This window comes from Lepisosteus platostomus, chromosome 2 (assembly GCF_059453375.1).
Source record: "Lepisosteus platostomus isolate fLepPlt1 chromosome 2, fLepPlt1.hap1, whole genome shotgun sequence".
NCBI lineage: Eukaryota > Metazoa > Chordata > Actinopteri > Semionotiformes > Lepisosteidae > Lepisosteus > Lepisosteus platostomus.
In genome coordinates, this window is record NC_142612.1 from 44,955,806 (window position 1) to 44,979,058 (window position 23,253).

The 23,253-nt window shown below is 38.7% G+C and overlaps 1 long non-coding RNA gene and 1 pseudogene across 1 annotated transcript in view; both read right to left on the minus strand.

Moving 5' to 3' along the window:
• The window catches only part of LOC148676381 (uncharacterized), a 506,795-nt gene that overhangs the window by 264,886 nt on the left and 218,656 nt on the right, over positions 1-23,253 (minus strand). The gene's annotated exons all lie outside the window — the stretch shown is intronic.
• LOC148676384 (uncharacterized) lies at positions 1,649-23,078 on the minus strand (annotated as a pseudogene).

Sequence of the window (23,253 nt, forward strand, 5' to 3'; positions counted from 1 at the left end):
TTTCTTAACTACTAAGTACTGAACTTCCTTGGCTTTGGAGGGGGGAGGTGTCTTTCGCTGGAAATCTCGTCTCCTTCTACTTTGAAAATACCTGTGAAACCGGTTTAATTCGTCACAGCCAGCACTCCCGCAGAGAGGGGGGTTGTACTCATTAATGTCTTAGCCGGAACACATCATTATATCTCATTTTGTATTTCTATAAAAAAATCGTTTGCCCAGCTTAACACTATTGCTGTTGTTTTTATCCTGTAAAGCGCTTTGAGGAGCACAGCTTTCTCACCACTTAGATTACTTTTTGATACCATCCTTACACAAAGCAGAAACTTCTTGTATTTTCCGATGACATACAAGTGGAAAGATTACAGATTTTAATCGTCTTTTTTCCGAAGCAAGGGAGTTTTTATGTCCGTTCCAGTTTTTTTGCAACATGAATATAATTATATCGTTATTAATTTCTTTAGATACCCGATTCCATATTATATTCACTTTTAATCAAATTCTAAAAGTATGCTTGTTGACTCCGGTATCACGTTAGTTAAAGACTTTGAATCTTAAGGTACTAAGATTTCCCTTCAGTGGTAAAATTCCATATAAATATTCAATACTTAAATGGGCAAAGTTAAGACATTAAATATACATATACATACTGTATACAGTACAGTTTGCATACGGTAATATGTTTATGTTCCTAAATCAATCTCTTTTATGAGCATGTGAAAGGCATGGTGAATTGATTCTCAAAAATTACTGTATTTTGCATGATTGGAAACAAATGCGTGATTGCGAAATGCTGTGGTGTTACTTTTACAAAGACGGTCAATGAATAAAAGAATGTGGACCAGGGCAATACTTTGAGTTTACAGCTTGTCCAAGGTCATTCATTATTAATACTATTAGTAATATCTTCGTTAAAGACTTTATTAGCTCCACCTTGCGGAAATTCTGGATACTATTATTTTTCTTGCGGTATTATAAGAGAATTTACGGTAACTCGCGGTAGACTGCGTTAAGCGCACGGCAAAATAATGCGGTATTGCCCGCGCATTTTGAATGGCTGCATCTGTACATACTGTATACAGTACAGTTTTGCATACAGTAATATGTTTCTGTTCCTAAATCAATATCTTTTATGAGCATGTGAAAGGCATGGTGAATCTGAGATTCTCAAAAATTACTGTACTTTGCATGATTGGAAACAAATGCGTTATTGGATCAACGAAATGCTGTGGTGTTACTTTTACAAAGACGGTCAATGAAAAAAGGAATGTGGACCAGGGCAGTACTTTGAGTTTACAGCTTGTCCAAGGCCATTCATTATAAATACCTTTAGTAATATCTTTGGTAAAGACTTTGGTGGCGACAGCTCAAACATGAGAGGTTGAGCTTTATCAGTTCCACCTTGCGGAAATTCCGGATACTATAATTTTACTTGCGGTATCATGCGGTACTATATGAGAATATATGGTAACTTGCGTTACACCACGAGAAGCGCACCGCAAAATAATGTAGTATCGCCAGCTTGTTTTGAATGGCTGCATCTGTACATATCATTGCTCTATGACTACACTTAGTCTATTGCCTCAACCAAAACAAAGACTGCACAGAAGAATCGAGTTTGGCATAATGAGGGACATATTTGTAGGAATAGTTAATGACTATGGTATTGTTTCATCAAATCATGAAATGATCTACCCAGGGGTCCATTTCAAAGTTTATTTCCAAGCCAATATGTCAACTCTATCAAATCGAAGTGCCCCTATTACAGCATTTCTGTCCTATTTCCTCTCAGTCTCCACACTTGTTTCTTGTACGTATGTCATGCTCTCTCAATATGTTGTGTGGGAGCACCTGTGCAAGGATTCACAAAGGATTTTTCTGTGATTAACAGTAAAATGGTTGTAACCAAGACTGCCTAGTACTCCCCTGTACGTTCGTCACTCACCTGTGATTATGCTAGTTTGTGGTTGAACGTAATGAACAATGAGGGGGTATCAGATGTCTTTATGACCTTTTCTCATCTAGATGCAGGACTGGCTTCTTTTCTTCCAGTCTTCACCCCCAGCATTCTAAAAACTCATATTTTCCTTTACCATGTTGCAGAAAACCTTCCTCTTCGATACCGACAAAAATGAGAAAAAAGAAACAGGTTACTTTAAGCATGATCAAATACAGTACCTATGATATACAGTAACAAGACCATATAAAAAAGCGGAGATTTGCTCTTGTAGTATCCTAATATCAGGCACCAGTGATGTAGGGGTTGTGCATTTACTGGGACAATTCTTAATTGTAGCAGTAAGTCACAAAATGATTCTTTTCATGGTCTTAGAATCCAGCCTTGCGGGATAACTCTCGAACAACGCACACACAAGGGTACTAATACACTAAAATACATTTATTAATACATAAAAGATGCATATAAACATAACAGATCTTATCATGAGGATTAGCAGAATACAACAGGTATATATTCAATCACAAAGAGTTACACATACCAAGAGGACATACATTCAGTATATCATTCATTTAGAACATTTCGTAAATGAACTTGTATTACAACTTCTACACTAGATACTCAAAAGCAAGTATATCACTCATAGGAATTAAATTGATATCAACTGGTTGGGATAACAATTGAATTCTCGAGCGGTAATGCAGTAAACTTGAATACTCATCCAATCTGTGTGGATTCAGATCTCCTGCGGACAAAGAAGCAAAGGCAGCCTTGTTGCTGTGTCCAATCCGCGCTCTCTGGCTCGGTGCCAAGCTGTGTTGTTACAGCTTGCGATGTGGTGAGAGAGATTCCTGCGATGCGGTTCGCTGCTGATGCTCTCTGAAAACCAGCTAGTTAGTTCTGGCTTACTAGCAAAGTTTGTGCACAAGAGAAAAGTGACTGCGGGTCCCAGTAGGTCAGGAAGAAGACCGGTTTGTTCCTGATGAAGCGCTAGTTCTGAATAGTGATTCAGCTGTCCACAGGTCCGAACTGTTCACGAGGCTTGCTGCTGATGCTAACCTCGGGTGGATCCTTTGGTTACGCGCTGGCAACCTCCATCCTCAACTCTTAGAACTATGGAAAGTCCTGCACTCGGACACACTGGCCGTTACGTGGTGGTCCAGGCTGAGTCTGAGGATCCTCAGGTTGAGCCCTGAGCCCGAATGTCCAGGAGGCGCACTGCGAGAATGTCCTGCGCTTGGGAACTGTGTTCCCTTGGGAACTTTTCTGCGCTTCCCAACTGTCCTGCCCTGGAATTGTTCTTTTTCCTTTGGAACTGTGCTGTGTTGCCTGTTTTTTCCTGGAGGAAATGCAGATCGCTCATTGGTTGAAAGTTCCATTGGCATCAGAGACCCATGTGGGGTTAATCTGGCCTACCAGTTCCTGATTGGTTGATCAAGGTGAGATATGAGTCACTTACTCCTGACACTTAGGAATGCAGTCCAGATGTCCATCTGGCACTCCCTAGACAGATAGGCGCCAATGGATGACCATTGAACATGATAGCCAGGCTTAGCTAAGTGCATCCCCATTTGGGAGCTGTCCCTTATCAAAAGAAAACACCTTAAATCAGCCTGCATGAATAGCTTCTCTGTGGCTGCACCACAGAGATGAAGAGAGAGATGGGGCCTCATTTGGGAAAGCACAGCAATGCTTAATTCAGTCTTATTAACAAGTATTTCTACCTTCATTTTGTTAAACAATCATTCATAATTTCGTTTGTGTGGAATTGGTCAAGCGGTACAGTATGTTTTTGTATTATTGCTAATTCCACTCTCTCGTTTTATTATGAGACATTTAAGAACTTTATAATTTTGTCTTAATAGTGTTCCATTTGTCTCTAAATATATTTTCCCACCATCAGAATACAAAGAAAAAGCTAAAAGAAAATGAAACAATTATGAAATGCCATAAATATCACATACAGAATGTACTTTTTCTTTTGTGTACGAAATTATTCTCATTAATTGCTACAAACTACCTTCTGCCACCCAGGTACCTCTGCGGTACCTCCGGATAGCTTTCACACAGACACCCTGGACCTTCTTGGCCATTTTTGACAAGGGGCTGCTGCTCGCAGCTATGCCATCCTGAATCATGTCTGACAGAGATGCAATTCTTGAGCAAATCTCATTCAAGAGTTAGTGAGGGAAATCAATAAATTTGTTGATTTAAGTTGTTTTCTCTTTCATTTTAGGGAATTGATTTCAAATTTAATTGCCAAAGATTTAACATTTTAATTGCCCTTTCTCTTGATTTACACGTGACTTTTAAAAGGATGGCAAAAACATGGTACACCATCTGCTGTGATCATTTCATCAGTTTCTGTGAAACTTACCTGTGTAAACATTTCATCCACTGAAACAGTGAGAGTTTTGATTTCATGAACAAAGATCCATGTCTCTGATTTCACACAGGTTTTCCGAGGTGCTGTGAATGTTGAAAAAAGCTTGATAGCAAAAAGGAAGGATAAATAAACACCTTAACTCTACAGAACATAACATTAAAATATATAAAGCAATTCATTTTCAATGTTATTTAATTAATATAACAAACCGAGTAAAGGTACTACTGCACTTACCAGGCATATACTGTACATCAGTTTTCATTCTCCTGTCCTTCAAATGCCTATTGTGTTGGCAAAGTTGGCTCTTAATTTGGATTTTTAAAATATATCTTCGTTGAAGCCACTGTAGCGGCGAGGCTTATTAATAAGAAAGAATTAAGTGTTCTGAGCTTTCCCAAATGAGGCCCCATCTCTGTTCATCTCTGTGGTGCAGCCACAGAGAAACTATTCATGCAGGCTGATTTAAGGTTTCTTTTGATAAGGGACAGCTCCCAAAGGGGGATGCACTTAGCTAAGCCTGGCTATCATGATCAATGGTCATCCATTGGTGCCTATCTGTCTAGGGAGTGCCAGATGGACATCTGGACTGCATTCCTAAGTGTCAGGAGTAAGTGACTCATATCTCAACTTGATCAACCAATCAGGGACTGGTAGGGCCGAGTAACCCATGTGGGATTCTAATGCCCATGGAACTTTCAGCCAATGAACGAGCTGAAGTTCCTCCAGGTAAAAACAGGCAACACAGAGGGCCTGAGGAGATTCTGAGATTCAGTAGAATTCTGTGGACTTTTCTAAAGGGAATTCAAAGGAGAATTCCAGGGCAGGACGGCCCAGGAGCAGAAGGGTCCCAAGGGCAGGACATTCTCGCAGCGCGCCTCCTGACCATCCTGAGACTCAGCCGGGACAACCACGGAACGGCCAGTGTGTCCGAGTGCCAGAACTTTCCTTTGTTCTAAGAGTCTAGAGCGGAGGTTGCCAGAGAGTAACCAGAGGATCCACCCGAGGTTAGCACCAGCAGCAGGCCTCGTGAACAGGTCGGAACTGTGGACAGCTGAATCACTATTCAGAACTAGCTCTTCATCAGGAACGAACCGGTCCTCTTCCTGACTTGCTGGGACCCACAGTCATCTTTTCTCCTGTGCACAAACTTTGCTAGTTAAAGCCAACACTAACTAGCCGGTCAGTGAGCATCAGCAGCGCACTGTCGCAAGCTGCACAGCACAGCCTGGCACGGAGCCAGAGAGCCCGCAGGAGATCTGAATCCCCAGAGATTGGATGAGTATTCAACTGCACTGCATTACTGCTCGAGAATTCAATTGTTATCCCAACCAGTTGATATCAATTTAATTCCTAAGAGTTATGTACTTGTTTTGAGTATCTAATGTAGAAGTTATAACCAAGTTCATTTACGAAACGGTCTAAATGAATGATATACTGAACGTATGTCCTCTTGATATATGTAACTCTTTGTAACTGACGGAATATATACCTTTTGTATTCTGATAACCCTCTCGATAAGTTTTATATGCATATTCTATGTATTAATAAATGTATCCTCGTGTATTAGTACCTGTGTGTGTGCGTTGTTTGAGTTATATCGCATGGTTGGATTCTAAAGCCATCAGAAGAATCAATTTTGTGATTTACTGCTACAATTAATAATTGTCCCAGTAAATGCCCAGACCCTACAGAACTGGTGCCTTCAGAGAGCACACTACACCACTATATCAGATTCAAAGTTTTCTTCTTTGGTGGGCTGCCACTTATCTTTTTAAATAATTTCAACTGCAAGATGTCATGTTATCTAAAAGAAAAAAATACAGAGAAACCATGAATAAAACACAAAAAAGTATCTAAAACAAATGTAATAACTTTGGAAAGTGTTATTGTTTTCGTTTACTTGACATTTTTTTGTGCATACCAATACAATAAACGAGATGTATGTAAGAGGATGAAAAACACGTTTTTCACTTCTTTTCTTACACCTATATTAGTGCTTATGTTATTGATGTGTCAATTATAGTTACAGTTAATAGCTTTTTCATACTACAAGTGAAAAGCGATCAAATGTCCACATTAAAACTTGTATTGATAGAGGATAGAATATTATTTAATTTTTAATCCAAGTGTTACAGTACAAACCTGTAGTATCCTCTTTTACATCAACTAAAAAGAGCCACGTTTTTCCACAGTTTTTGTTCATAAACTTTGCAAAATATAAATAAGCAATATAAATTTATAACCTTACCCAGATACGTTGGACAACTGATTGTCTCTGGTCAAATCATCTCTGCTGCACAATTCCAAAATCTGACCTTCCGTGGTCCTAATCTTCACGTGGTCTAATTATCACAGGACTTCCGCGAAATTTCCACAATGATAAAAGTCCTGCATACAACTGCACGACTGGTAAAATATCATTCCCAATCCATATTACAATTAAAAGACACCTGTAATGTTCATTAATATAGTATATCTAGATAATAATTGTGAACAAAGATCTAATTTTCACATATGAAATCTTAATTATTGTTTTACTGATTGACAAATGGAACTGTTATTCACGTGCATTGGGGGAATAATTACAGCGCTCATAGATTGGGTAAGGTCAAGGTTCAAGAATATGTCTCTGAAAATGGAGGCACGGCAGAAGAAAAAACCAAGATCAAATCCCTGCAAGCATCAGTTTACCAGAAAGGCAGATGGAAAATACATCATAGGCAACTCCCAATTCAGCAGGCAGTAAGTAAAAACATTTTTGGACGTATGTGAAGTTATAAAGCATTTTTAGAGATATAGCCCAATGCTATTTGGGACTTGTAATGGTAATTGTTGTTGTAATGACTAATTAGACCCTGAGAATTACTCCTTACAGCTGTTTTATTCAAGAAAGCTGATTATGAGCATGTGTTTTAAGGGTATTGGAAATACGTTCTATTTTCTCCCCTAAATCTTGTTAGTTTCACTCTGCCCTATGCATAAAATTGGAATTTCCCCCATCACCCCCCCCCCCCCAATAAAATTAAAAACATTACAACTTAAAAACACAAATTAAATTCTACTGTATGGTGTAGCTAAAAATATGGTAATGGACCATCGATAAAGGTTAACAGCATACTTATGCAGCTTGTATGCAGTATGTATTATATTATTTTTGATGTTGCTCATTCAGAAAACATGCTCACTTAATCACTTTCTCTAATTTATTTAGGGGGAAAGGGTTGTGATTCTATTCCATGACACTATTGGCAGTTGAAAGATACATGTCACAATTGGAAAGTCTAAAGCTTAAACTGCAGTGGCAAGAAGAAAAGAACAAAGAACTGATTGCTGAATGTGGTTTTCTAAGAGACCAGTTGATGGAATGTAAGTAACGCTTTTTTCTATGTCATGTAGGTAAGGTTATTATAACTGTACCATGCCAGTAGCTGATGAGGACAAGACTTTATCAAAAACACCTATTTATTACCATTATAAAATCTGTTTCAATAAATGCATCACAATTAATATTTAATTTAAGGAGAGTTCCAGTTAGGATGCAGATGGGAATGGCAGCGTAATACAGATCACCTCCTGACAATTTTGTAATAAAGCCCTGAAAAAAAGTTGTTGTTTTTTACATTGCGATTGAAAAAGAATAATTTTGGCTGAATCGGCTGTCGGGAGAAGCAGGAGAAAACTACCGAACGTGGAAAATATCAAAACTGCAACTTCTGACCATAGTCGGAGCAGCTCAGTGAGTTCTGAACAAGATGGCGCAGACGCCAGTCTTCAGAAAATATTACGGGAGCTAAGAGACTTCAGACGGGACAATAAACAGCAGCTTACAGATATTAAACAGGAGCTGAGCAAGGTTAATAAGAGACTGGATAAGAAGAGGGATGGATCAAAGAAGTGGAAACAACGGTCTTAACAACAGAAACTGTGATAAAGATACTCTAACAATGACAAAATACTTTGTAAACAAACTTAACAAACCAGGAAGGAAGATCACACAGAGAAAATATTCAGTTTACGGTGTAGCGGCCAGGCTTATTAAAGTACAGGAATTAAGTTTGCTGCTCCCTTGCCAGTCCCTCTCTCCTTCATCTCAGTGGTGCTTGATACAGAGAGGCCATTCCATTTGGTTCACAATTAAGGTGTTTTCTAGCTGATAGAGTGTCCTGATAAGGAACAACTCCCAAAGCTGAGATTCTCCAGCAACCCTAATAAATGGTCATCTCTGGCGCTTCAAAGTCTGGGAGATTCTGGGAGAGTCTTATTCAAAGTTGTTTACAACTCTAAGGTCAGAGTGTATTGTTACTCATCATCAGCCAATCAGGAACTGGTAGGGCAGGGTAACCCCACGTATGTCTCGGATGCCCATTAAACTTTCAACCAATGAACGATCGTAGGTCCTCCAGGTAAAACAGGCAGCGCATTCTTCCTCCGCACACCTCCTGAACATCCTCAGACTCAGCCTGGACCACCATGTAACGGCCAGTGTGTCCGAGTGCAGGACTTTACTTTGTTCTAAGAGTCGAGAACAGAGGTTGCCAGCGCGTAACCAAAGGATCCACCCGAGGTTAGCCAGCAGCAAGCCTCATGAACCCAATCTGAATCAAAGGATTCAGGACTAGCGCTTCATCAGGAACGAACCAGTCTTCTTCCTGCCTAAAGAGCGTGACCTACTTGGACTACTTGGCAGTCACTTTTCTCCTGTGCACAAACTTTGCTAGTTTTAGCCAACACTAACTATCTGGTCTTCAGAGAGCATCAGCAACGCATCGCAGCAGGAATCTCTCCCACCACGTTGCAAGCCGCAATAGCACTGCTTGGCACCGAGCCAGAGAGCGCAGAATGGACAGCAACAAGCCTGCCACTGCTTCTTTGTGTCTACAGGAGATCTGAATCCAGAACGAGTGGATGAGTATTCGATATTCTGCATTACAGCACGAGAATTCAATTGTTACCTCAACACCAGTTGATATCAATTTAATTCCTATGAGTGATGTACTTGCTTTTGAGTGTAGTGTAGAAGTTGTAACCAAGTTCATTTATGAAACGGTCTGTCCCTCTTGGTATTTGTAACTCTTCGTGATTGAATATACAGTATACCTGTTGTATTCTGCTAACCCTCACGATACAATCTGTTATGTTAATATGCACATTTTATGTATTAATAAATGTATTCTCGTATATTAGTATCCGTGTGTGTGCATTGTTTGAGTTATCCCGCAAGGTTGATTCTAATAGCCATTAGAAGAATAATTTTTGTGACTTTCTGCTACAATTAGTAATTGTCCCAGTTAAGAACAAAACCCCTACATTTACTGATGCCTCGTGAGAGGATGCCTACAATGGAATGCCCGAAGAATCAGAAGTTCGCTGCATGGTCACCTTCCTTGAAAATCTGCTCAGGGGTGAATTTGATTTACTGAAGAATGTGGAACTGAGATTTGAAAGGGTGCATAGAGCGTTAGCACTGAAACTCAGAGGCCCTGACGCCAAACTGCACTCCATTGTCACCAAGTTCTTAAGCTACAAAATGAAAGAAGAAGTGTTATGTAAAGCTTGGCAAAATAAATAACTTTTCGATAATAACAAACGATTTCACGTAGATCATGATTACCACCTCGACAGTACTGAAAAAACATATAGAATATTTGAAGGTAAAAAAGGTGCAGAAATTGCAAGTAATAAAACTTCAGACTTGATTTCCAGCGAGGCTATGGGTGTTCTATGAAGACAGCACCTGTGAGTTGTTAAAAGTCGGTTAGAATTTAATTGTTTAGTTGTTTTTTTTCTTTTTATAAAAAAAGTCTTGGATTTGCCATCGCGCCACCTGCTTAAGGGCCCTCCTCCAGAGGAGAAGGAGGACCTCCCTAATAGAATTTTTTTTAAAAACAGAGATGGATACAGTTTTATTTAGATTTTTTGTTTAAAGTTTTTGTTTATTGTGTTTTTTGTTTGTGATGCATTATTAGAAAAAATTGATGGGAAGAGGATGTTTAACAATATGAAATATATGTCTTATGGGAGAGAGTTTGAAAGTTCTACCATTTACATAAAATATGTCTAAATAAGACCTTAAAATAGTGACATTTAATGTTCATGGAATACTTAACCCTATTAAGAGAATTAAGATTTTGTCTAAAATGAAGAAAGAAGGGCCTCATATTGCTTTTTTACAAGAAACATATCTGAGTGTATTGGAGCATGAGAAATTAAGGAGGATGTTTTTTTTAAAAATCTATTTCTTCTCATAAATCTGGCTATAGGAGAGGTGTGGCTATACTGATATCTCAAAAGATATCAGTTCAATTTGAGTTGCTTACAGAAGTTAAAGATAAGGAGGGGAGGTATGTATTAGTATTGGGAAAAATGGAAGGGTACAGTAATTACTAACGTTACTTAACGTATATGCCCCACCTGGTAGTGATTTTAATTTTTATTAAAAAAATGTTCGACTTGATTGCAAATGCACAAGGGATACTGATTTGTGGAGGTGATTGGAATGTGCGTCTTAAACCCAGTGTAGCGGCGAGGCTTATTAATAAGGCAGAAATAAGTGTTCTGAGCCTTCCCAAATGAGGCCCCATTTCTCTGTTCATCTCTGTGGTGCAGCCACAGAGAAACTATTCATGCAAGATGTTTTCTTTTGATAAGGACAGCTCCCAAAGGGGGATGCACTTAGCTAAGCCTGGCTATCATGATCAATGGTCATCCATTGGCGCCTATCTGTCTAGGGAGTGCCAGTTGGACATCTGGACTGCATTACTAAGTGTCAGGAGTAAGTGACTCATATCTCACCTTGATCAACCAATCAGGGACTGGTAGGGCCGAGTAACCCACGTGGGACTCTGATGCCCATGGAACTTTCAGCCAATCAGTGAGCTGAAGTTCCTCCAGGTAAAAACAGGCAACACGGAGAGCCTGAGAGATTCAGATTCAGACAAGATTCAACAAGATTCAGAAGGGATTCTGGAGAGGATTCTGTGGACTGTTCTAAAGGGAATTCAAAGGAGAATTCCAGGGCAGGACGGCCCAGGAGCAGAAGGCTCCCAAGGGCAGGACATTCTCGCAGCGCGCCTCCTGACCATCCTGAGACTCAGCCCGGACAACCACGGAATGGCCAGTGTGTCAGAGTGCCAGAACTTTCCTTTGTTCTAAGAGTCTAGAGCGGAGGTTGCCAGAGAGTAACCAGAGGATCCACCCGAGGTTAGCACCAGCAGCAAACCTCATGAACAGGTCGGAACTGTGGACAGCTGAATCACTATGCAGAACTAGCTCTTCATCAGGAACGAACCGGTCCTCTTCCTGACTTGCTGGGACCCACAGTCATCTTTTCTCCTGTGCACAAACTTTGCTAGTTAAAGCCAACAGTGAGCATCAGCAGCGCACCGTCGCAAGCCGCACAGCACAGCCTGGCACGGAGCCAGAGAGCGCGGATTGGACAGCAACAGCCTGCAACTGTTTCTTTGTGCCCGCAGGAGATCTGAATCCCCAAAGATTGGATGAGTATTCAACTTCAATGCATTACAGCTCGAGAATTCAATTGTTATCCAAACCAGTTTATATCAATTTATTTCCTAAGAGTTATGTACTTGTTTGAGTATCTAATGTAGAAGTTACAACCAAGTTCATTTACGAAACGGTCTTAATGAATGATATACTGAACGTATGTCCTCTTGATATGTGTAACTCTTTGTAACTGACCGAATATACCTTTTGTATTCTGATAACCCTCTCGATAAGATCTGTTAGTTTTATATGCATATTCTATGTATTAATAAATGTATCCTCGTGTATTAGTACCTGCGTGTGTGCGTTGTTTGAGTTATGTCGCATGGTTGGATTCTAAAGCCATCAAAAGAATCAACTTTGTGATTTACTGCTACAATTAATACTTGTCTCAGTAAATGCCCAAACCCTACAGAACTGGTGCCTTCAGTGAGCCACTATGATTACGTATTTGGCGTCCCTGAACCGGTTTTCTTACACCAGGCTTGATTATACAAACAATATCTTCTCAGAGGGCTAAGTCATTGCATAAAAAGATTAATGTACTAATGGGGGAAATGGGAATAATACATCTTTGGAGAGATTTCTATGCAAGTGGGTGAGATTACACTCACTATTCCTTCCCTCATTCAGTATATTCAACGATTGATCATTTTTTTTCTTATACAAGAGAGATAGACATAGCATTCAACATTGTGATATTGGTAGAATTGATTTTTCAGACCACGCTTCTATGTCATTGTATATATGATTAAGTAATAATCGTAGAAATACAATAGGATGAACTCCAGTCTTTTGAATGATCCACAATGTAAAGCACAGATAAAGAAATAAAAATATTTCTGGAGGATAATGATAATGGGGAAGTGGGACCAGAGATGATATGGCACACATTAATGGAAGTTATAAGGGGGGAAATTATTGCTCTGAACAGTCATAAGAGGAAGGTAAAGCAATTACAATTATCTAATCTCAACAGGATTAAAGAAAAACAGGATTAAAAAACAATGCAAGAAATAAAGAAGATTAGAAACAAAATAGATGTCTTATATACATAGGAAATTGAAAAAAAGTTATATTTACTAGACACAAATATTATGAGTCAGGGCCAAAATCAATTCCAACCTTATATGATAGACCAATGGCACAAATTAAAATAAATGGTTATTTATCTGATAGAATAACTTTAGAACGAGGGACTAGACAAGTCTTCCCTTTATCTCTATTGCTTTTTGCTCTATATATAAAGCCACTAGCCCAGTGGATATGACAAAATAGCAAAATAAAAGGTGTTTATATACAAGGGAATGAACACAAGATAGCAGTGTACCCAGATGACATTTTGTTATATCTGGAGGATCCCAGTAGTTCATTCCTAGAACTAATGAAACTCGTAGATAGATTGCTTAGATTACTGGCAGGCTATAAATTAAATCTTCAAAAAACCTCTAATTACAATCCCCCTGATTTTTTAAAAAGCAAATACCACCTTAAGTGGGACCAAAGTTTAATGAGATATCTAGGAGTCTATTTACCAAAAGATATTTCTATATTAACAACAATTAATTATGGACCCCTTATAACTAAAATTAAAGCAGATATACTGAAATGGAACCCAATCCCGTTTATCAGTTTTAGCTCTAGAATTGAATCTGTATACATAAATCTACAGCCTCAATTACACTTCCTATTTCACTCTCTCCCCATAAAAGTCTCTGCTAAACAATTTTCAGAATGGGATAAGATGATTTCTAGGTTTATTTGGCAGGGGAGACAACCTATAATTAGATTCAAAACACACATTAATATTATGCATCTCAAATTAAACCTCTCATTAATTCTTGTAATCCAGAATATCAAGACAGGTGGAACGATATTGAATTATCCCTTGTAAATAGCCCCCCAATTGAGGCATTATTAGGTCATATGAATTTAGACAAAATTACTAAAAAAAGATTCAATCCATGGATAAAGTTTCAACTAAGGACATGGAATATGATTATTATCTGACTATCATTTAGGTGAGGCAGTAAAGATACTCAGATGGTCCGCCTATGATACAGAGTTTAAACCAAATAAAGTGGATAATAGATTTAAAATTTGGATCACAAAAGGAATAACTGCATTTTGTAATATAATGGATAAGAATCAGTTACAAAGTCTTTTACAAACACCATTTGGAGAATTAAGATTTTTATAGATATCTTCAAATGCGCCATTATTTTAATAAGGATATTATAAGGGGAGATTTAGATATTGTTAATGATGGGGTAGTGAAAGTAGTTACAGAAGCCTACGAATCAGAATTAAGTAAAGGTGTTATATCTAGATTATATAAAGGTTTTATGGAAAATAAATCATATTCTACAGAGTATATAAAAGATAAATGGGTGAAAGAAAGTGAAGTTAGAATTTCAAATGAAGAGTGGCTTAAAATTTGTGAATTCCAATGGAGATGTACTAACTCGCATTTATGGAGAGAGTTTTGCTGGAATAACATTGTTCAATTTTACATTACTCCGAGTCAGAAGGCGCACAATACTGAGGAAAGCTCTAAATGTTGGAGACAGTGTGGAAACCAAAGTGATCATTGGCATAAATTCTAAAATAAGGCTTTTCTGGAAGGAGTTAAATAAGGCCCTGGAAACTATATTTGAAAGGAATGTACCCTTAACATTTGAGGCTTTATATTTTGGCAAACTGGACCTCGATTGGAGGGGAACTGATGAATATTTGTTTGGAATCCTTATAACAGCAGGAAAGAAAGTTATAACAAGAAAGTGGTTTCTTCCAGATTTACCAACAATAAATGATTGGATTGAATTAATATAGGAAATATATATAATGGGAAAAATAACATTTTCACTTAAATTAAACATGAAAAAAAATGTCAAATGTTGGTCTAGATGGGTTCAGTACATTAAACCATTAAGGTTGGAATTTGCTAAAATACAAAATAACATAAACTTAATGAGGTACATTTCATATTCATAAATATATACATTTCCTCATTTTGAATGTATATAGTTTTGTTAAAAAGTTATATAATTGTAAAATACTAGGGGAACAAACAGGAATAGACAATTTTTGCTTGTGATGTATAGTCAAAAGTGTATTTTAAAAGTAAGGCTGAATAATGGTGGTTTATATGAAATATGGTTTTGTTTTGCTCTCTAAAATAAAAAGATTTAATTTGAATTTCAATCAGCATTTGCCTTTTGTATATTTATTACATTTAAAATTTTTAATATCTTTAAATAACATATGTTGCTTTTCACAGCAATAAAAAGAATGTCCGCTCTTTCAACTGCGTCATCTTTATCGGTTATTGGCTATCTTCTAATTCCTCTCACAAGAAAAAGAGAATTAGGAAGAAAAGGAAGAAATGTGAAGTTCATAGAGGCAGCAAAAGAGATAAATACTTATGTGGCTGCTGTATACAAAAAATAAGTTTGTTTTGTACACGACTTTAAATATTTTTTTGCTAGTAGTGTAAATCTAATTTTCCTGGGCAAAGATGATTCAAACATTGACCAACATGTGGAGGTGGCAGCTCATTACCTTTACACTGAAGTGCCAATATTCCTAACAGAAACACATAGACATTAAAACAGAAGGGAGCTTTGCTGGCTTATGTGTGCTTTTCTATTTTTTCTAGCCATTATATTTTACTTTGTTCACTGTATTTTTGTTTTTTTTTTCATTTATGGTGGATTACAAAACACCAGTAGCTGTTTTATTAGGAATCATTTAAAAACCTCAACTAGGACCTCTAGGGGGACTTTCTGCACCTGTTACAGGATTATTCTGTCAGTGCCTGTAACACAGTCTTCAATTAAAACAGTCAAAATTATTGATGATAAAGTTATTTCAGGATCATTTTGAATATGAGTGAAAGTTATGGAAAGAAGGAAAATTTGTTTTTGGTTGCAGTAACAGTGTTTCCTCTGAAAAACCAATCATGACAGAAACCTACTAAATAGAATTCCTTTAAGAATGAATTGTTTTTCTCTGTGTAAGATTTCTCTACCCTACTCGGTAAATACATCATCTTCCAACTTTGTGCTGCTGAAAGTTCAAATTAATTTCTTGAGCTCTTGTTCATTAACTAATTGTAAAACACTAAAGAGGTGCTCATATTGTGTCTGTACCAGATTTCTTTGCGGCTTATTTGATTGTGTTGGAAGTTATGAAATCATCATGACTAAAGAAGTTCATGAAATCATCACTACTAAAGTTAGATGGTGCTTTAGAATCTGTCTTATTTGTTAGATTAGCTATTGTCTTACATAGGTTGCAAGGGATATTTTTATTGCTTTCTATAATTTCAGAGAAGTAAGCTGAACGAGCTCTGTACAGGGCTTTCTTATATTGTTATATCAGTCCATGCCGACTTGAATTCTTGTGTTGTAACAGAAAGAATAAGGTTCTGGATCCCGAGATGAAGTTAAACACATGACTTTATTGCATGCAAGGAACGGTAAAGTATTATGGTAAAGGGGGGGAGGTCTTGGCCAGTTTACAGCCTTTTGGCCAAATGGTCAAGGATTAAGTCCCCAGGGGTTTCTAGTTGGCATCTGGAATCCTTATCAGTTCTCCCTTCCCTCCCATAAACTCCTGTTGCTTAGAAGTGTAATCTTCATGCAGAAAGGACTTAAAGTTAACATCTTGTATCTTTCTTCACTTACAAACCAGTAGCTCCGGGAGATTTGGTAATCACGAAATGATACCTGGAGAAGAACAGAGACCATCTGGCCTGGCAGATGTTTAGATGTTTGGCCAACTGGATGTTATACAGATTTTTGTGGTCTGAAAGGATGGTGAAAGGATGTTGGGCACTCTCCAGCCAATGTTTCCATTCTTCTAGGGTGAGCTTGATGGTTAGGAGCTCACGGTTCCCCACATCATAATTTTTCATGGCAGGAGAAAGCTTCTTTGAAAACAATGCAAGGGTGGAGTATTCCCTTGTTGTGTTGGCGATGTGAGAGGACCGCCCCTTTGCCATGAGATGAGGCATCGACCTTGACCACAAAGGGCATGGAGGGATCCAGATGTCTGAGAAGTGGAGCTGTGATAAACAGGTGTTTGAGTTGTAGGAAGGCCTTGTTTGCCTCGGAGGTCCATTTGCCGTGGTTAGGACCTTTACGGGTGAGGATTGTAATGGGGGACTCCAGGAGCTAAAGTTGCAGATGAAGCATCAGTAGCAGTTTGTGAACCCAAGAAAACACTGGATGTGCTTTAAGTTCTTCCGGGTTGGCCAGTCTCTGATGGCTGCTATTTTCCCATGTAGCGGCAAGGCTTATTAAAAATACCGGAATTTTAAGTTTGCTGCTCCCCTGCCAGTCCCTCTGTCTCTCATCTCAGTGGTGCTGAATACAGAGAGGTTATTCCATTTGGTTCACATTTAAGGTGCTTTTCTAGCTGATAAAGTTTCCTGATAAGGAACAGCTCCCAAAACTGAGATTCATCAGCCACCCTAATAAATGGTCATCTCTGGCACCTTACTTTCTATGAGACTCCTTGGGAGAGTCGCATCCAGGGTTGTTTACAACCCTAATGTCAAAGAGCATGGTTACTCATCCTCCACCTCGATCAGACAATCAGGAACTGGTAGGGCAGGGTAACCTCACGTGGGTCTCGAATGACCGCAGAACTTTAAACCAATGAACAACCGTAGTTCCTCCAGATAAAACAGGCAGAAAGGGGCTTCTCCAGGACAATCTCAGACTCATCTCGGACAAATTACGCAACGGCCAGTGTGTCCGAGTGTCAGGACCTTACTTTGTTCTAAGAGTCGAGGTCTCCATGCTTAACCAAAAGATCCGCCCGTCGTTAGCCCAGCAGCAAGCCTCGTGAACCCAGCACAAATACTCACCTGATCAATGAGTGAACTACAGTCGGAACTGTGGGCAGCTGAATATCAGTATTCATGACTAGCGCTACATCAGGAATTAACTGGTCTTCTTTCCGTCTAAAGAGTGTGACCTGCTTGGACCTGCAGTTACTTTCCATGTGCACAACCTCTGCTAGTAAGCCAGGACTAACTAGCCGGTCTTCAGAGAGCCCACTGCTAGCATACCGCAGCAGAAATCTCTCCCTCCTTCTCCTTCTCTCATGTCAAACCAGCACAGGCTGGCACCGGGCCAGAGAATGCCAACTGGACACAGCAACAGCCTGCCACTCTTGCTTTGTGCCCGCGGGAGATCTGAATCCACACAGATTGGATGAGTATTCAACATTCTGCATTACAGCTCGAGACTTCAATTGTTACCTCAACCCCAGTTGATATCAATTTAATTCCAATGAGTGACATACTTCTAAATGAATGGTATACTGAATGTATGTCCCTCTTGTTTTGAAACTCAAACTCGTGATTGAATATATACCTTTTGTATTCTGCTAACCCCCACTCTTAAGATCTTGTCACGCCCTCTGCAGCCAGAGGGCGCTCCTTCTCTGTCCTGTCCCTAGTTTCCGGTCTGCTGTCCTTCCTGTCCCTCTCTTTCCCTTGGGCTATATATTTCAGGGTCTTGCACTCTGTCCTCGCTCAGCATTGACGTTCGGATGTCCTGAGACCCGCCTAGCACCAGGGCGCCCCACGTCCGCTCCCTGAGGGCCTATACGGCATTCCTGAACTCTTTGCACTAATGAGCCCGGGCCTTTTTCCCGTCTCGCCGCTACGCATATGGGTCTTTTTCCGCTCTCCTACTCCCCACGGTTAGTCCTTTTGGACGTCCGTGACAGATCTGTTTTGTTTATATGCACATTTTATGTATTAATAAATGTATTCTCGTGTATTAGTATCCGTGTGTGTGCGTTGTTTGAGTTATCCCGCAAGGTTGATTCTAATAGCCCTCAAAGAATAATTTTGTGACTTACTGCTACAATTAATAATTGTCCCAGTAAATGCACAAACCCCTACATTTACTGGTGCTTCGTGAGAGGATGCCTACACTAGTAATTTATCTTTCATTCACAATTCAATTTTGCTCACGTACATGAAATAGCGAAAGTAAAAGCGAAGGTAAAAGGCTGACTAGTTTTATCATATTCCAGTTATCAGAAGTACCAAGGTTCATGTACAAAATATACTGTATCTTTACACAGACCTTATATAGTCTCAGCTTCTCTGATTAGCCTTTCTATTCAAATGTGTGTGTGTCCAGCTTCATCTAAGCATTGTGAGACATTTTTTAAAATATATTTTTTGGCAATAGCATATGACAAGAGTTCATATGTAATGCTGCTGCTGTTAGAATATTTATTAGATACATAGACTGCTACAGCCTTATTTCTTCCTCTTTTTCAATAGCAATCATTAATTCATTGTTAACACATGTATCAAGCTAGCATCATCTTGATTGAGGCTGTAATCCTAATCAAAAGCCCAATAATTAAGACTATCCATCTGTTGAGCTCCTAGTTCTGAGAAAAACTGAGGATCCTCATTAAGGTTATTTAGGTGCTACATAAATTGCATCATTTAATTCAGCTAATCACATCAGCAGGTAATGTACTTTTCATTTGCATTAATAGATTACATTGGTTGCATGGCCAGCAGATGTTATAGGCATGTTGGGAATTAGATGATTTTGCATAATATTAATTTGCTGAAGCTGATAGATTTGGATAAAATCTGTTAAATGTCAGCTCAGCAGATGATGAATTGCCTTCTGTCACTGTCATGTGAGCTAGTATTATTTCTGTTATGAAGTGAAATGGATAAGTATTTTACACACAGATACTGGAATTGGACAATGTAAAATGCACACACATAGACACTATAATATAGCTATGATAATGATAATCAATTTAATTGTTAAAGGAATTGAGTAAAAGAACTGAAAGTACTATATTTTGGCAGTAATCTTGACTGCCTAAAATAGAACATTTTCCTGGCTATGTCTGCCCAGGCTGAAAAATCCAGAAGGAACATTGTCCGGAATAGATGCCAGTTGATTTTGGTCTTGAAGAATGGATCAGCCCCTAGCTTTCTTAATGATCCTAAAATAAGTCCCTTTTGCTTCCTGTGTATAATTGTCCCCAGCTGTATCATGAGGGGAAAAGAATGAACATAATGGTAATGAGATGTGTAATTTCAGAGGTAAAAAAAAGAAAATTGGTGGCAGACTACATAAATTAACGTTCTTCAGCTTAAGTGAACATAAAACATTAAATAGCTGTAAACTCCCTAAGTATCTCTCATAATACAATTACGAATGTGCTTGCTTCAGTTAGTCAATGTTTGAAGGTGTAGTGTGTTCTCTGAAGGCACCAGTTCTGTAGGGTTTGGGCATTTACTGGGACAATTATTAATTGTAGCAGTAAATCACAAAATTGATTCTTTTGATGGCTTTTGATGGTAGAATCCAACCATGTGATATAACTCAAACAACGCACACACACAGGTACTAATACACGAGGATACATTTATTAATACATAGAATATGCATATAAACCTAACAGATCTTATCGAGAGGGTTATTGGAATACAAAAGGTATATATTCAGTCAGTTACAAAGTGTTACACATATCAAGAGGACATACGTTCAGTATATCATTCATTTTGACCATTTCGTAAATGAACTTGGTTATAACTTCTACATTAGATACTCAAAACAAGTACATAACTCTTAGGAATTAAATTGATATCAACTGGTTGGGATAACAATTGAATTCTCGAGCAGTAATGCAGTTAAGTTGAATATTCATCCAATCTCTGGAGATTCAGATCTCCTGCGGACTCAAAGAAGCAGTTGCAGGCTTGTTGCTGTCCGATCCGTGCTGTCTGGCTAGGTGCCAGGCTGTGCTGTTCGGCTTGCGATGGTGCGCTGCTGATGCTCACTGACCGGCTAGTTAGTGTTGGCTTCAACTAGCAAAGTTTGCGCACAGGAGAAAAGATGACTGTGGGTCCCAGCAAGTCAGGAAGAGGACCGGTTCGTTCCTGATGAAGAGCTAGTTCTGAATAGTGATTCAGCTGTACACAGTTCCGACCTGTTCACGAGGCCTGCTGCTGGTGCTAACCTCGCGTGGATCCTTTGGTTACACTCTGGCAACCTCCGCTCTAGACCCTTCGAACAAAGGAAAGTTCTGGCACACGGACACACTCGCCATTCCGTGGTTGTCCGGGCTGAGTCTCAGGATGGTCAGTGGGCGCGCTGCAAGAATGTCCTGCCCTTGGGAGCCTTCTGCTCCTGGGCTGTCCTGCCCTGGAATTCTCCTTTGAATTCCCTTTAGAAAAGTCCACAGAATCCCACAGAATCCCACTACAGGCTCTCTGTGTTGCCTGTTTTTACCTGGAGGAACTTCAGCTCGTTCATTGGCTGAAAGTTCCATGGGCATCAGAGTCCCACGTGGGTTACTCGGCCCTACTAGTCCCTGATTGGTTGATCAAGGTGAGATATGAGTCACTTACTCCTGACACTTAGGAATGCAGTCCAGATGTCCATCTGGCACTCCCTAGACAGATAGGCACCAATGGATGACCATTGATCATGATAGCCAGGCTTAGCTAAGTGCACCCCCCTTTGGGAGCTGTCCCTTATCAAAAGAAAACATCTTTTAATCAGCCTGCTTGAATAGTTTCTCTGTGGCTGCACCACAGAGATGAACAGAGATAAGGCCTCATTTGGGAAAGCACCGCAACACTTAATTCTGTCTTATTAACAAGCATTGCCGCTACAAAGGATATCGGCAAGACAGCACATTTTATTAGAATACCTCCAACTGTCCAATCTGTATCTTATTTATTATTGATGCAGATTGAGCTATCTAAAGCTGAATCATTTGAGTCTTGTTATCTGCCTTCATGTCTTTATACAGCTCAAGTGCTTTAGTGAAAGAGGTTTATTGGAGGTCTTGTTGAGAATACCAATTCTATCCTAAGGTTTCATTGAATTGCTTTCAACAGTGCAGATTTAAAATAATTAAATAACTGTCTTTTATATAATGCTATATATAATATTCATAGTGTGACTTCAGCAGTCCTGCAAAAAAAGAGGTTTAACTTCCTTGTTCAATAAATGTATTAAGCAATTTTAATAATAATAACAATGTAATTAATGTGGATAGGGATATACAGAGAACAAATAGGAACTTTATTTAAATGGCTCTTGTACTGTTTACAGAAGAAACAAATAGATATGCAACTAAGCTCTAACTAACTTTTTAAACTATAAAATATATTTAAAGTTGTTGTGCCCTGGCACTTGAAATCATGAGGTTGAACAAATACTGCAAATTATCAAATGTATGCTTGGAAATACAGCAAAGTAAATTTGATATAATATTATACTTATCCTTTATATTTAATCTAATGATCAAAAATACATATTGCTTGACTGTAAATCAAAAGTTTTGCCTTTGCTGTCTTAAATCCGTTTGGAGGGCACTTTTTTATGTTGCACATATCTGTTAGAAATGGAATGCACTGCTAGTAGAACATTCTAGACATTTCTTGAATTTTATCAATGTAATCTTCTTTATTGTGGTATTTAGAAAAGATTCTAAAAGTAATTGTACTTGTCATCTCAGAAGATTGTGACTTGTTGACCTCTTCCAAGGGTCAAATCTAGTGGCTCACATTTCACATCAAGGATTTGAATTTATTTCCTGAATCAATTACCCTAGGCAAGGAGCAACAACATTTTTTGTTGACTGAAAGTAGTTTGGAAACTATAATATATATGAATCATATCACTGTTAAATAGTTTGTGACTGGATATAGGTAAAGTTTATTGAAGTGCACATTTCTTCCCTTTAAAAGGGAAACAATTTGGTTACTACATTCTACCTTTATATTTAGTTCAACATGTCTGCAGTAAATGCACAATGCTGCAAAATAGAGCTTTTTCTTTTGGGATCAAAACAGCAAGCTGTTTAGTAGTACATTGTTTGGCAAGTTGGACAAAATTAATTAAAAGTAAAAAAAAAATACCAGCAGGGTTTTGCCTGAATCTGGTATTTGATGATGTGCCTTTTAATTTCAGAGCAAATTATGATCTTCCTGCAACAGATGACATACATTAACAGAAAAAAGCAAACCACAATAAGACAATAGCTCTAAGCAGCTGTGATCTCTGGCACCTCATTCTGTATTAGATACCTAACTTTATGAAGTTTGGAAACCTTATACGTGTATGCTGATTCATCTTTCTGCTTCCTTGTACAGATGCAGCCATTCAAAGTGCGCGGTACAAACATGTACTGAAGGTAATTGGCTATGGCGTCGTGCATCGTGACGCAAGATGACGCGGGGTACCGCGGTACGTGATTAGTTGACCGACAGGGGCACTCGTGGTCCGTTGGTCTGTCGTAGAAAGATTTACAGTAAACGTCTTTACTGTGCCCGTTGTAGTATTGAATATTCATATGGAATTTTACCACTGAAGGGAAATCTTAGTAGCTGAGC